The 16854-nt window shown below is 37.3% G+C and overlaps 1 long non-coding RNA gene across 1 annotated transcript in view; it reads right to left on the bottom strand.

Annotated features, from left to right (window-relative positions):
- Positions 1-14273, bottom strand: part of LOC133265530 (uncharacterized) — a 32505-nt gene extending 18232 nt beyond the window's left edge. The window contains exon 1 of the long non-coding RNA XR_009742002.1: positions 14150-14273. This is a non-coding gene — a long non-coding RNA (uncharacterized LOC133265530). The remainder of the gene's footprint in view (positions 1-14149) is intronic.
- Positions 14274-16854: the final 2581 nt, after the last annotated feature.

The raw sequence follows: 16854 nt of genomic DNA, 5'->3' as shown, positions 1-16854 counted from the left end.
CAACCATTCACTTGGACTGCGCAGATCCTCACATTCAAAAGACCAGGTGAGTAATTTTACACATGCCCTCATACTTGTCTATATTTGAGCAAACTTGCAAGACAGTTACTCCCGAGTCATGTACTAAATGCAAGACGGTGACAGAATGATTTAACAGAGTGTTTTAAGGAAGAATTTGACTTCTCAGTAAGTTGTGTGACTACATTATTGCTCTCAGGATTATTATCAGATCTAAGCAAATATGACAAAAGAAGTTCTGCAATCACTTCTCTCCAGCAATATTTACACAATTTGAACACTCAGTTTTCTTTAACATTTGGCTGAGCAACCTCTATGGAACAGTCACACCCTCAGAAATAACTGCATTACCATGACTTCACAAGTCATCACCTATCAAACAACTAATAATACAGATACTGAGTAACAATTAGAAATCAAAATCCATCGATTTGAACCATCTTCATGGTGACTTAAGCTAAGAGTTTTACTTTGCAACCACAGGCAATGTGGCCTATTAGAGTTACTCAGGATAATCATTCATTTAAGTCCAGGAGCATGGTAGCTTTCCGCTGCATGCTGATGTAACTGCTAGAATGAAATCATGTTGGAACATTAACATAAGATGTTTTATATAAAAGCTTCACATATTGCACAAGATATAGCTAGAGAAATCATACAAAAAGGAATGACTGGGAGCTCCATCTAACGGACTCTTATTTTACTCTCTGTACTAATATATTTGCTAAATAAAGCATTCAGCTGGCATCTGAGAGCCTCTGCCACATTGAAAAGTACCAAGAAGGTTATGTGCATCCAGTGTACCTCGGCGGATGTTGGGCAATAAATCAGACAGTTGTAACTAACAGTCCTTAGGCCAAATGGGGCAGAGCTGCCCCACTGTTTACAGCAGAGCCTTAGTCCCTCAGTGCTCCCTGTATGGATGAAAGCTCTAGGTCAAGAAGAAAGACTTGTCCACTACTCTGGCACATGAGCGGGAGAGAGAGGGCAAGTGCTCCAGCCAGTCCCCTGGTGGGAATGCCCAAAGGGCTGGGTATTGTGCATATCCACTGCAAGTGCACGCTGCTAGAATAAACACCCTGGAATGAGAACAGAATAGCAAGGCAGGCTGCCATGGCAGCAGCTGAGAACTTTGAATATAATAATAATAATAATTACCATTTTTCATAGAACTCCAAAAAAGTAATAAATTTAGTGAGAAAAAATATATAGTCTAAACATACTTGTCAGCTTTGCTTAACAGTTCTACTTGTGTGACCCTGATTAGCAGAGCTGACTTTTTGTCCACATGTAGAGGCACAGCAGTACAGATTCCCCTCTGGTCTGAAGGCTATCTGAGATTTTAGAGAACCACTTTTATCCCAACCCCCAAATCAATTGTTATGATCTCTAAAAACAAGAATACCTCCTTATCTTTGGAAGAGTTTAATTAGTAGGCAATGCTACATTTTAAAAAGAGAATATATAATTAATAACTCCAGCAAAGGTGAACAAAGAAGAAAGAGACAGTAGTCTTTGCACATCCTTAAAAGCATTTAACACGCTATTTATCTAAAATTAACTATCAAATTGTGTAGGAATAAGTGAGAAAAAAAGCTCAAATGATATCACTGACTGTATTTTTATTCTCAGTCTCTCAATGAAAGATGGTTTCACTGCCTGCCTATGGCTTCTTGCTGGGTTTGAATTAGGTTTTTTAATTAAGAGCTAAACTGTTAAGAGCTAAACTGTCATGACCAAGAGATATATTTGTCAAGGATTCTTTTCTTGCCATTCCTAAGTATGTTGACAAAGAACAAATCATTAATACATAAAAGATTTATAAATTTGAGATGTCTTTCCCAGAGAAAGTATTTCGAGGGAGAAGGTACGGAAGATGGATTGTTTTCCCCTTAATGAATAATCCAGAAGTTCAAAGATTCCAGATTTAGAAGAGATTCTGTAGAACTTTACAAGATGCCTTTTGGGCTACCAGCAAAGGACATATTCACAGCGAGGACAAGAACACAAACATTATGTTGACTTCCTAGCTTTACTGTGTCACATCCCTTGTATGTAACTGTGGGAATACTTCAGCAACAATTCGCTAATTTTTTTAAGCAATTTGCTAGTGGAATAAATATGCAAACAGAGTTTCTTCACCTGAGGCTCTTTGTTCTTGGTATGGATTGACAGAATATAACCCAGAAAGGAGAAATCAAACAAAAAATATGGTTAGGTCTGGCATTTAAAGCGGCATACTGGTTGTGAGGCTTGAACAGAGCAAATCTGCTTATCTCACTTGTGTTCTAAAGATGGTAGACGATAGGGCTAGATATAAGATACACTTCACCTGGAAAACAAGCCAAATTGTACCTGATTTACTTCTTAGAACAGAGTGAGGAATTTACTGAGCTCCCCATGAAACTAATTATTTGGGGCTTTTTCATTCTAAGACACCTGCAGACATTTCTGTGCTAGGTAGAGTGAAGATTTCAGCTTAGGAGCAGCATTCAGACTCTTAAAGATTGCTTATGGGTAGCCGCTGATGACTTTATACCAAGGACACTTTTGTTGCAAGAGGCATCTCAGATTTCAGAATTTTCAGTAATAGGTTGGAAACGACAGCAATTTTATCAGTATTCCTATTGCTGTGTTTCAAAGAGCAGGTTTCACTGCCTCTGCCTGCCAACAAGGCAAGCAAAGTACTTTTAAAATACCTTGGGGGAATGGTTAGGAAATGTGCAACCCAGCCAGTCTGAAATCATGCAATTAATTTGCTCCGGGTTATTTATGCATGCAATAAAGCCAAACTCACCAAAACTTTGTGATTTGGTAAGTTTAAAAAGACTTTTTATTCAGATCCGGTTTTGCCAATTCTGATTCAGTAATGGGACCAAGACTGAAGATTTGGGAGGCATAAACACACCCCTCTCATACTACATTAAAAAACCCCACTATGAAACAAACAAATAAAACAAATTCTAACCACCATCTTTCATTCCACTCATGAAATTTGCTATTATCCCTAATGTGAGCCTTTACACTCCATTAGTCTACTGCTTAGATTTATTTATTGCGTGTAATGTTTAATATTTTGATCTAGATTTTGCAATTTAAGTCACAAATGATACGAAATCAACACTGGGGATACAACCCCCAATTTTTACTGAAATGGCAGCTTCAGACATGGAAGTTGCCCCTGTTCTATTTCAGCAATACTGTGTTAATGGAGGGTTTGCTTTACATAGGGTGAACTTGCACGTTTGAAGATAAAATAATGTTAAAGCTCAGATTTAATCATTTAAAAAGTTCGAAGTAAAATCTACTTTGAAATAATTAATAGAATGATTTAATAGCTAAATCCTACTGGTTTAGCCTGAATAATTCTTAACAATTTAGTTTATGTACAGTTCTATTAAGACACGTCATAATTAGGGGATTACAGAGAGAAAAGCTGGAGAGAGTCCATTCTCTTTTTGAAATGTAGCTTTATGCAGGTATCTGATTTTGTTTCTCTGTCTCCACTTTTCTGTTTCTTTCATTTTATTTGTACCCTGCCTTCCACATTTCTTTTTTCTTAAGTTTACTGGGTTTTGCCCCAGCCCTTCCTTCACAGGTATATCGAGTTCAACTGCAGGGCACAACTATACTATTCCATAGTGTCTCCATTAGCAGCAACGGGCCCAGAGGGAAAAGGAGATAGCAAAAAAGTAACTTCTTCAGTCTAAGTCAATCACTGGCAGAAACATTTTGGCCTAAAGTTCTATCATAATTAAAGATCTATCATAATTAAAGATCTATCATCATTTACCCACATTCTAATTCTAACCCAGTATTAATAAATTAACTTTTGCAGTCAGGTCATTTTCACAGCAGCATTTCCCACCTCACCTGAAACACGGCACAGTGATTCTTAGGCAGTACCACTACCTCTCTCCATATATGACTTAAATAAATCTCTTGGACTTTGGAAAGCTGCTTCCACCCCTCAAGCACAAACAGAGAAAGTATTTTCAATACCCACAAAACAAGGCAATGAAGTTAAAAAAGCACCGACAATGTAAAGAAAAAAATAAACCAAAACCAAAACCACCCTCCAAGGAACTGATCAAGAACAAAATGAAGTTAGGCGGATTTAAACTATTGATATCTTCTTTCTGAAAGATTAATTTTAGAACTTGCTATCTTAAAAGAGCGAGAATCGCTGGTATTCCAGAGGCCTCAACTACAAGTATTTGGTCAGGCAAACTGGAAATACTCTGATTTTTATATATATATATGCACAAAAAAAATATTTTTTACAAGTTAGTTATTTTCATATCTATAAATATATATAAATAAATATGTCTATGGGGGAAAAGAAGCGGACCTGGGGGGAAAATGGGGGAGGAGAGATCATTTCCATGTCAATAAGCCACTACACAGGTATGTAACGGCTTACTGAAAATCAGATATAAGAAACAAGATAATTTTCCTTTTTTCCACTTCTTCAGTATTTTATTTAGTCCTTTATTTTAAATTCTTTTTACTAGTCTACAACTTCAGCAACATACCACCACACATAAGAGAGTTCTGCTACTACGCCAATACTGAATACCATAAGGACATTTAAATTGCCAGTTCCAAAACCACATAAGCCGCATTTGAGCCACGATTTACTCTACCTGGCATTCTTATGTTGATGTATTATTGATAAAATCCGTAAAGGTAATCCTAAGATTCATTTTGAGGTCTGTCCAGCTCAGTTCATGAACAGCACTGGTGTTCAACTTCCTGTATTTACGTGAGTTTTGGGGCAGAGGAAGGAGACATTTTCATTTTTCAGGGAATACTATCAAAGTTTGCTGTGCTGTAAATAAAAGAAGATAAGAACATTAACTAGAGTTGCAAATTCCTTCTTGATACATCACTGAAGATAGTTTATTTTACTTTATCAGGAAGTTAAATGAGTTCAAAACCTCAATCTAGTAGTTGAAAAAGCAGAATTTTAAAGCTGGATTCAGAATCAGAACAAAACATACGCCGACTCAAACCTAAAAAGTTAAGCTAAAAGTCTTCTTCTTGTCTGCTTGGTCTTTTTTCCCCCATTTTTTCTTATTTCTAACCTTACTACAGCATTGGTGTCTATTCAGTAGATAATATTGATTTGAAATATTCCTCAAAGAAAACAACAAGCTTTAATCGATTGTTTAAAAGCAGATTCAGGTACTCAGAAGAAAGGTGTTAAAGAAGACAAAAGCACACGAGAAATCCAGTTTATGATTTCATCAAACCTTTAAGGAAATGCGCAAGTCTGACACTTTCTTTCATCAACTGCAGTGAACTCAGTGGAGTTACAGAAGTGGACATTTTCATCCCCCTTTACTTATTTGATACTAGCAGATTACACTCACTCTTTAGCCTAGTAACCTAAGTAAAAACACAAAAATTCCTAAAAAAAAAAAAAAAAATGGAAATAGGTTCCTCTTGTTAGCCTGACCTGCACTTTTTCCCCTCATGTAAGTCCTCTGAACTGAAAGCTTTAATAGAAACACCTATTTCTGAAATGAAACAGCCTTAGAATATCATTCTATAGAGCTTATCTTTCCTATTACCACTTTAATAAGATTATCTGCAAATTCTGAGAGTGAGTTTTTTCCCCTCTAATATTCTAACTCCTGTTAAATGGCAACTGGGCTAAAAGCAGATGCATTCCAGGTCTCAGCTGAACCTCTCCTCCCAGATTCTTAATTTAAAGTTATTTTTTTGCCACATTAAAATCCATATGATTAGAGTCACATGAATGTAACAGAATGCTTCCATACACACACACACACACACACATGTATTTATGGGATCAGAATATTTACTGCTCTTTTTGATGGATTTATGAGAACCGCATTAAGCGGGAATCCCATTGTTAAGGGCATGGGAGTGTAAAAAGACCTTGATAGTTCTCTAATTACAAAACAACTTTCAAAATACAGTGATATAAACAGTCCCATGGGGCACACTGTTCTGGTGGTGGATTCACCAAACAGTGTAACAGTACCTTCCTCCTCCCCTCCCACCCTAATCTTCCTCAACAGGAGTATGGGAATCTGCCTGATACTCATTTTATTTCTAGTTTTACAGAGTTTCTATAGGAAGAGCAGTAACAATCTGGCATTCAGTTAACACTCTACAATTAGAAGAAAGACACAAAACACTTCTTGCTTTGCTCAAGTAGATTTTCACAGTATACACACTACACAAATCATGACATATTGCCCAACATTCCTCATTACAACATCTTTTGCATTAATTAAATCTTTATGCACACAAACTAAAATATTTTGTGTCAGAATTAAAGAAACCCAAACACTAAAATACCTAAAACCAGCACCTAAACCCAACATCCACCACCAAAACAACATCCTGCATGTGTCTTTTTAACATTTGTAGGTTGCTTATGCTTTGAAAAAAAAATTTGCATTAATCCTGTCCTTTACATCATGGACTGGAAATAAGAGAAATCCATCAAAAATGGACCAAGTTATAAATCATGTGAAAATGATTGGTTGGATTCATTTGAAAATGTTTTAACAGACCTTTGCAATTAATAAAGAACTCAAACCACACATGTCATTTCATTGAAGATCTGAGTTTTGCTGAGCATGGTAGAGACCAAAACCTTCCCTGTATGCTAAAGGCTTGTCCAGGTTGATGGTGAAGTAAACTTTCTCACTTGTGTTCTCAACATCATTGCCCAACTGTTTGTCAGGACTCAAAGGAGGAAGCTGCCGAATTTAAATGCTAAGTGAATGGAAAACTAAGTAGATAAGAACAAGGTTCCTAGGGAGCCTATGGGATCTCCGAGATGAAAAGCACACTTAGAAAAAGAAGCTAGGAGACGCAGACTGACAATATGCATTACTTCTCAACAGCAATATTTGTCCATGCTCAGAAACGTGATTCTCGGCTGGAAGAAATCTTTTAGAATTGAGTACTGTCCCCTTCTGTCATTTATTGTATAAGGCAGATGTGATCTAGACTTGAATTACTTGTTCATTTGTCTCTGATTTCCATTTCATTTATAGAAGTTGGAAGACATAGTAAATGATATAGAGCATTGTGGGGAGAAACTATCCCTTGGTCTAGCACTTCAGAATGGCTTTGGGAAATCGCATTCTGTGGGACTTTTTAAAGCACACTTCTTCATAGGAAATCAGTAGCTCCACCGTGTTGGGTTTTTTATCCCCAGGCTCTTGACTGTGTTTCTGGTTTCTGTGAAAACTCAAAGCATTGATTTAAATATTAAAAAAATCCAAGTTTTCTGAAATTAGCAAAAGCTTTTGACCTCCATGTCTTTGCTTTTCACTTTCTTATCTGTGAAATGGAAATAGTACCCTTCCATCTCACAAGAGCATTATGAAAGCACAAAAATCAAATTAATGTCTGAAAAACACCCATACATTGTATTGATGAGAGCTACACAATAGACAATGAAGTGATTAACAGCTCCTTCCTCAGATCAAAGCCCAAGTGGCATCCAGTAAGCCAGCCAGATGAACAGCAATTAACAGTAAAGATTAAAGGAAATACTGAACATAGTTCATTGGGTGAATTAAATTATCTTGGTGTACAAGACAAAGCATAGAGTCTATGTTAAAAATAGAATATGTTTGTGCAATTGCACTGTATCAGAATCCACTCGCACAAGGAAGCCTAAAAAACCCTGTACTGGCAACATTAATTCTGCTATGCAGTAGGTTTTAAGTGCTTGCCTTTGCCATCCTTAATTATACATTAACTTTTTTCTTTTTTTCTGGGCATATTTAGTCCGAAATTACAATTATCTTCAATAATCACACCCCTTTTTTTCCTGTATGCTATTCCAGATAGCTATTCAACAACTGTGATCTTCTCAAAGTTGTTCCATTTGTATTCTCTCTCAGAACAAAACCAGCAGTATGCAATTCCAGCTTCATTACCTAATGCACTGCAAGTAGTTTCCTCTCACATCACATTTTGTTTCTGGTGGCCCTGCACATGTGCACAGAGCAGCAGAAACAATTGATTAACCTGGTGATAGTTCCTAACAAGATATAATCAGGAAGAGATATTGTAACGAGACACTGCCTTCCACCCAGCAACTGCAATGTCACACTGAAGAACAAGGCAGCATGCAATAAAGCTGGGAATTTCCTTGGAAAATATGTACTCCAGTATATGAACTATGCTGATAGAACAAAGGGTTCTGTATCTGAACAGTAATGTCCTCATGAACATGCTCATAACACTCTCACACAAACGAACAACACACGTTAAATAGGAAAATCAAGTTCATGATGCATAACACCACTTAAATCCTCACTATGCCCTAGTTGTCCAGAATTTACTTAGGAAACACAGATCATCTGTCACCTCACACTTACGGAGCGCCGCTTATTTTATGCAAAATTAAAGAAGCAAGGGAAAGAAAATGTATTACTATGCTCCCACTCCTACCTCACCCTGCTCCAGTTCTAAACTATTCACAGCTTTTATCAGTAGTACATGATGATGGCTTCCTATAGGTTTGGTTTTCTGTATACCACTCTGTAAAAATGCAGTATACATCAAAACCATTGCCTTTAACCCTCAGCCTGCGTGCACCCTGTGCTAAGGAAGGGAGATCTGTAGTAACAACGTAGAAGAGACCCTGAGCCATGTGAGCATTTGGGGATTTTGGCATGCCTGGGGTATTTTTGTGCGTCTACTCGTTTTCCTCAACAGTTCTGTTAAAATGTTTATTCTTAGCTAAAATATTAATATAAATTTATTTTCTCTGAAAAGCACAAAGATTTTAATCATAACGTTATATAACATCATGAAAGCATAGGAGTTATCTTTTTAAATTAATGCCCTAAAGTGCAGTGCATTCTTCTTTAGCACATCACAAGGAAAGCTTGCCACGAAGCATGTAACTTGCTGAGGAATAAAACCTTCCTTGGTGTTACCACATCTATTCATGCTGTGTTCTGAAAACAGTTTTTCCCTGGTCCATACAAATTACAAACCACCCACATTAAGTGAAACTGTATTTCACAATACCATCAACAGAGTGGTTAAGAGGCATTCAAAGAGCTATAGTCATGATACCCAAGAAGATGGCACAGATCATGGGTTCCAACAACATCAAACTGTAGCAGGAGGTACATGCTAGAGGCAAAACTTAAGCTGTTAGGTAGGAGACATTCCTGTTGCCATGAGCATGTCCAAACATAGAAGTAGAGGGGTAGATTGTATGTGACCAGAAAGAAAGCACAGATAAGATAGGGCAGCACTGTGGAAACTTTTGAAATACAAAGGATCTGTATAAGAGGACCTGGGTTCATACAAACCCAGTTAGGGCAAAGCTTCTGGTACTTTAAACTGCAGACGAAGACGAAGGTAGTAATTGCACTGGGATCGGAAAATGAATGAAAATGGGCTGTGGCATACCCCAAGCCACTAGAAAATTATCATCTAGGAGTTCATGAAGAACTGCTGGTGTAAATTTGGAACAATTTCAGTATAGTAGCAAAGTTGGACTTTGATCCTGCTTAGTCAGCAAGACAATTTAAATATCCACCACTAAAGCAACTGGAATATAAACAAAAGATTATAAAAATGGAAGGAAATTTCACATTAAAGAAAAATCCAAATAGTATCCTTGGGAGGAGTGCCATTTAAGTTAGAGGGAGCAGATGTATCCATAAAGGGGTTTTGTTTTTAATTATAAAGCTATAATGGCATGTTTCAGAAGCTCCAAGAGTAATTATTGCCATTTCACATCTTGGATACTTGCTGTTTTTTCAGTAGCTGAAATTTACTTATGTGCAAATTTTGCTCCACAGTAATCCTTATGTCAACTCACCAATTTACCAACCCACTGTTGACCAAGAGCCAGATGTGCTCATTTTGAATTATTCTGGACCCAACGCACTCTGTTGCATCAAAGAATTTAGCATTTATGCTCTGGTGTATTTTCCTCAATTAACATTACAGCTTGTGGTACAGCTATAGCCAAAGAGTATAAGTGAGAAAGATCAGAGCTTAGCTGCACAACTGAGAAATGCTAAAGACAGTTCTGTAATCTCACAGAAAGCTTTCTAAAACACAGCTTTCTTCATATGCTCTGACAAGAGACATGGAGTCAACAGATATTGGCCCCTCCCTCTGGAACAGCAATTATTTACCATGAATAAGTCTGCTGTAAAAGTCTCTTGTCATCAGCAATTACATGCCATGTTTTTATTGATAGCTTCTCCTCTTCCTGGAAGTGGGATGGAATGAGTCAGGCTTCTTATGGCTTGTGAATAGGTCTTAGACATACACAGTACTACGGGTTATTGTTTAATCCATCCAGGGATAACATGTGGGCTTTCTATGACAGGGAAGAGCCAGGGCTTGACAGCAGGTGAGCTCTCACACAGACATGAAAGAGACTAAAGGTGGAGCTAACAGGAACTGCAATAGTGACTCATAATATGGAAGAAAAGATTAAGTTTGCAGACCAAAATTGACGGATCTTAGATCTGTAAAAGGAAGAAATCCATATATAAAGTTGGAAGATGGTTTGCTGTCACGTATTTTAAGTAGTGTGGCTTGATAGTGTAAATTAGTTAAAATCCATGTCCTGAAAACGTCAGATTATACACACTACATACTCAGCAAATCTTGTCACTGTCTACTTTTCCTCCATCTGATGCAAAGCCTTAAAAAATATGTATATGCTGAAATGCACAGACATATTTTAAAACCTACCCAGAATTTGCTACCAAACAAGGGTCAGAGCCTGGAAAGAAAACCTTGGCAGGTTTTCTTAATCTGCTTTGATGCTTTTGTATCTCCCAAATCCATTAGGGACTTCAGTGACAGGACAAGGGGTAACGGGTTAAAACTTAAACAGGGGAAGTTTAGATTGGATATAAGGAAGAAATTCTTTCCTGTTAGGGTGGTGAGGCACTGGAATGGGTTGCCCAGGGAAGCTGTGAATGCTCCATCCCTGGTGGTGTTCAAGGCCAGGTTGGACAAAGCCTTGGGTGCCATGGTTTAGTGTGAGGTGTCCCTGCCCACGGCAGAGGGGTTGGAACATGATGATCTTAAGGTCCTTTCCAACCCTAACTATTCTATGACTCTATGATTCACAAAGAAATGACTAACACAGTATGCCTGCGTAACCCTTACCCTGAACATCTCTGCTGGAAAGAGGTGCCCCAGAACTCCTGAAGTAGCAGCTTAAGACACTTCATTTGGTTCTCTTCACAAATGATACAAGAACACAAGACAGTATGTCATCTCCAGCACGTATTATTCTGGAGAGATATATTAAATATGAGCTGCTTATGAATTATTTTATCTCCCATCTGAGTTAAGTATAGCCATTCTTCTTTACTTTCTTATGAACAGCAACAAAGATAAGGAAAGATGAGCAACTAATACTCTGAGCAGCAAAACCAACTTTGCCTTTTGTGAGTTTATGCATCATGCTTGATTTACCCAGCTCCCTCACATCTCCACAAGGCTTTACAATTCCTCAGTCTCTAGCTGTCTCATTCTTTCTTCTTTTTCCTAAACTCTCACCCCATTCCATGTATACCAACAGATTCTTTTTTAGCTCGCTGAGTGGCACATACTCTGTTTCAGTTTGCAGCCTGACGTACCTTGCCTGGTTAGCTGGCTGCTACTCCCTGATTATTGGAGGAGCATTGCCTCTAAATTAATGGCAAGCAAAGCAAATAGCTTTGGAGGCTGTAGGTGTCTGAACAAGGTCAATGTAGACCATCTCAGGACCTCAGATCTATGCCTTCTTGTCACATGCGGCTGAAATGGGGACACACACATAGAAGTTAAAGGTGGGCAGGAGGATAGAAAGGGATGAGGAACAAATAGCAGTGATCAGGAAGCTAAAGGAAAAGATTGCATAAGATGCAAAAAAAATAACAGTTCTTGCTCAGAACTTCACATATAGCACCTGATTCCCCAGTAATATAAACATACAGAGGCACATATTAAAATAGGATGAAAAGGAAAACATTTCTTGGTATTTCTTTTCCTGTATTCATTCTTTTTCATGATTCTCCACAATTTAAAATTGCTAAATGGAAAGTAACCTCCTCCCACCCTTTCCATCTGAAGACTTTCAGGCAAGTACTTGAATATAACCTCAAATCTCTTGCACTTGAGTCACAAAGGTAGGACTTGCGTATATCCTGAAAGGTACATTTATAAGTAAAACGTCATTCTCTAAGTTAGGATGACAAGGTCAGTGCTTCCCTGAATTAACACTTTGGTCAGATAGTGGAAAACTTGAAGCCCAGTAAAAGAAATAATTAGTTCTAAAAGAAAAGCAGTGACAGGTATCTGAAGTCTACTGAAAATTTGCCATTGACTTCCATGTAGTACAATGTTTACAAATTCACATTCAGATGTTTTTTTTTCAGAGAGAATTATAGAGATAATACATTTTCTTTACTCTTACATACTTGATAAGGGTTTTCAACTGAAGTTACAATCAAATCCAACAGACAAGCTAGCTTATAAAAGGCTCTAATTTTATACACTTTCAGAACTGTGAATTCTGACTGAATGCCAGATGCTAAATTAGTCAGAATGCCTCTTTATGATTGCCGATTGAACCAGAGATCTGTTCAAAATGGTTTGAAGCTCTCATCTGCACACTGGCTGCTCATTCGATTCCATACCAGCACTGTATTACGAAAATTTACAACAGTTTTCTATTTACTACAATTCCAGCAGCATTATATTGCTCGCTCCTGAACTCTATCAGAAATTAACACCCACTTGTGCTATTAAACTTTAAGGATAGAAACATTATCTTGCCTTAACGTCAGTAAAATTAAATAATACACAAAGAAACGACACGTTATTTGGATACTGATTTTAAACAGTTTAATATTTTCTTGCAGAGCTAGAAGGGCTGTGTGTTGGTTTAAAGTATTTTGGTGCATGCAGGGAACACTGAATAATACAAAAACAAATTATCTTACTAGTGCTGCAGCACTGGCTGAGGGTAACTGAGAAGCCTGGCAGGACAGAGAGGCAGAGATTTAACTGTGCCCAAAGCTTTTATTACAACAGAATAATTGCATATTTGAACTAATTTGAAATAATCTTTGAAAGAGGCTTCCTGCACATAAACCAAATAAATAACAAGGCCTCCCATCCCTTACATCTATTATCTGTAACGGTAGAGAAAGGGTCATCTAAAGATTAATAAACACTTTTAAAACAGTAAAGTCCAAAAATACTCATATGAAAAGAGTTTTATCATGCATTTTATAAATGGGAAAACTGTAAAACATCATCTTACTGTAGACTGCATAAAACATAGGCAGCCATTGTTGAACACTTACCCTAAAGTGACTTTTCTAAGAATACAGTAAGGGAGAGCCAAGAATAAAAAGAAGCAGGAAATCCATCAGTCCAAAATGACAGAATTAAAGAAAAATGTTAACATTGCCGCCCAAAATTTTAAGTTCTGACAAAAATACTTGGAAAGCATCAAACCAAAAGAATTAATTTTGGTTGAAGAAGAAGCTTACTGGAAGGAAAAGAAAAAAATTGTTTCAGCAATGCTCAAGCATCTAAATTATGGGATTTTTTTAAATTAGAAAAATCTAAGTACTCGCTATTTCCTCTAATTGGTAGCGTCCACCAAAATAGCTGGTGGCTGATATTCTAAAACTGTATAAACTAAATCCCAGAGTGTGCACTCAGAGGGCATAAACAGCATATTACTGGGGATTTTCACTGGGAACTTGTGCTGTGCAAACACATATTCTGCAAGGAATTTCTGAATTCTTTCTATCTCCACTAGAAGGCTATCACAGAAGCTATCATTGCCCATTTTACTACACCTAAAATGCCACAATTCTCCATTTCTGAAACTGAGTCTCAAACTGTTCACTTCAAAGCAAAACAAGAGGAAACAAAGCAATGTATTTTCTTCACCTGAATTGGCCAGAGGAGCATCAGGAAGTGCTTCATCCCCTCCCAAGACCAGGTACTGCTTTCTTGGTTGCAGCTTACACAAAGAACCATGACAGTCTGAGGCAGTAAGCATGTGAAATTTTTTGTCCATGGCCTACAAAACATGATCTGTTTATCAACATTAACAATGGAAACAATTGTGTAATCTTACCTTAAAAAAAAAAGGCACTTTCCTCAAAGTTAACAATGAGCAAATGAGGGGTTTTGCTTTTGGAGGGTCTGTAACTTGTGGAAATCTTAATGTTCAGCCTTTAAATAGAATTAGAAAAATGAATACAGTAACAGAAAGAAACCCTCTTTCAGTGCTTTGGTAATAAGTGGTGTAGTGAAGTAAAGGAATTTGTTCTATGTATTTAACAGCTTCTAATTCAATCTATTTCTGTTTTCTCTGTTCTGTAAATGCAGATTGCTGGGTGGTGCAAAAGGGAGTTAATTAGCTACAAATACCAAACAGTACCCAAATAAAAAGGATCATTATTAACATACAGTGAACAGCTGTGCCATTTGAGAAACTGCTTTTGTTTCTAACAGTGCTTCTATCCAAACATTTTCTAGGTTGGAGAAAGCTTTTCTCTTGACACGACTCCTTTCCCTGAAAAACAAATCTGTTCTATGCATGAAGAGCTACAGAAGGTCAAAGAAGAAACTAGCTATATTTTTCTAAGGCAAGAATTGAGTTTATATTAGATTGCACTAATAATTTATTCAAAACCAACAACAAAAGTAGTGCTATAATTGAGGGAGTTAGTGTAGGAAGTGATGCTTAGATTGTGATAGGGACTACAAATGTTGCTGGATGCCTTTTCACTTATTATTAACACAATTTTAAAAACATGACTTTATTTACCTCACCCACAAAATACAGAGGCTATTGAAAAGTATCAGATCAATGACTGCAGAGGGTAAGACTGTCACGCTTCCTCTGTGGAAACGCTGTGAGCTTGAATCAGAAGAGACTTTATGAAAAAGCAGATCCTGAGTATTAAGGAATATCACATACCAGCCTATCCTCTATTTTCAGAAGTGATTGATCATGTAGAAATCTGATGCTAACCTGAAATTAATAAAATACCAACTGTCCCATCCATAAAAAGTGGAAGCTTAACTCAACATAAAAGGAGCTATCAGAGCTTTAATTTCCTATGCTCACTGATATCCTTGACTCCTGAAACTTTCATCATGGATATCGTACTAATGAAATCCAGCTTACACTACTGAAATTGCATCTCAAATCCACACATTAAGAAATCACACAAACAGATTTCAAAATACCCTGGAGTCATAGATCCCACTGGCTGCCACATGTTTGGAGTCATAATCACTCTGCCCATTTCAAATCCACCACCAGTATCAAAACTTACTGAAGATTAAATTCAATCCTATTTAAGAAACTGCTTGACCACTGGCTTTTTGTGGTTTAGGCATAAAACTATCTGGAACTGAATGGAACACTGCAGATTGTCTCACCAAATAGGGACCATATTTTCCAGTCTTTCAGCTACAGCTACTGGCCTGAACTCTGAAACCAAGATGCAGAAACTTCTCTATTGTACAGCCACATTTCTATGACATCTAGTCCTAACCTCTTCTGTCTTTGGTACTAAACTGACTTTGTGCATGAGCCCAGTGAATTCTGAATAAAGGGTTGTTAATTTAAAGCTACAATTTCAGCAGAGAATATAGTGATTCACCTGCACTATTCTGTTGACCTGAGCAGATTGTCCATACTCACAGTGCAATCAACACATATCCATAATCATTGATATGCTAGGCAATGCTTCTCTAATCCACAGAAAAGATCCTGCGAGACTGTGTGGGGCTTTGCTGCCAGCTAAAGATTCAAACAAAAAGTCATCAGATTCACGTGGATTTCAGCTGTCATTACAGGTCCTAAATCTGCGACTTATTCATATGGGAGTTTCCTAATTTTTTTTGTCCCAGACTGATCATTTTCAAGGTACGTGAATTACTTTCAGACAAGGAAGGCCCTTGTTGCAGGATTTTTCTCTAGCCAAATTTGGTGTTAGACTTCTTAAAGTATCCTTAAGTTACATGATTACAAATGTACAAAATTGAACCCGTTATACATTATCTCCCCCTGGTATTTGTAGCAAGAGTATATGTGAACATGAGAATGTCAACAGAATGTCAGTGTAATGGAGATCTCACTTATTAGTAAAATAAATAAAGAATGAAGACATTATTGATGCCTGTTTTAATGGACACTTGACAATTTTTTCATTGATGGAGAAAAGATTTCATCAGTCCACCAGTATTCACAGGATTTACCCACACAGCTCTCCCGTGTGAGACTGAGAGAATTTACCCTTGAGAAATGATATGGTAAAGGTTAATATCATCCATATGTGGGATTTTATTGTAATGCCTTTACAAAAACAAACCGTGGATGTCAAACCAACCAACCAGGAACTGCAAAAACAACACCTCCAGTTTCCCCTTCTAGACATTTGCTTTCCTGCAAAAAATTGCCATCCAGGTAGTGGAAAAAATTGCTCTAAGGAAGCATGTCAAACTTCAACCCCCCTAAACTGTAATACTGTAAAGGAAAACAAACACAGTGCAGCAAACCTGAGGATACAGCATTTTTAAAAGGCTCTTTTGCCAGGGATGCCCTCAAGATTCTCATAATGAAGATGCTTCATTTTTTTTTCCATTTTTTGTCCCATATTTTTCCAGTTATTACATTATATCTGTATGAAACATCACAATATTAGGACTGATTCATGGCTTTCATTTCCCTTTATTGACGTTAACAGCTTTCTAGAGCCCCCAACATGCACAGAATGATTATAGAACTGAATAAGCTGTGATTACACTTATTACTGAAATAATTTC

The sequence above is a fragment of the Pezoporus flaviventris genome, unplaced genomic scaffold (genome assembly GCF_033815535.1).
Source record: "Pezoporus flaviventris isolate CSIRO_AGI_PZ_B2104156 unplaced genomic scaffold, CSIRO_AGI_Pfla_v1 ptg000005l, whole genome shotgun sequence".
Classification (NCBI taxonomy): Eukaryota; Metazoa; Chordata; class Aves; order Psittaciformes; family Psittacidae; genus Pezoporus; species Pezoporus flaviventris.
The sequence above is the reverse complement of the archived record's forward strand: the minus strand, read 5'-3'. Positions and strand labels throughout refer to the sequence as shown.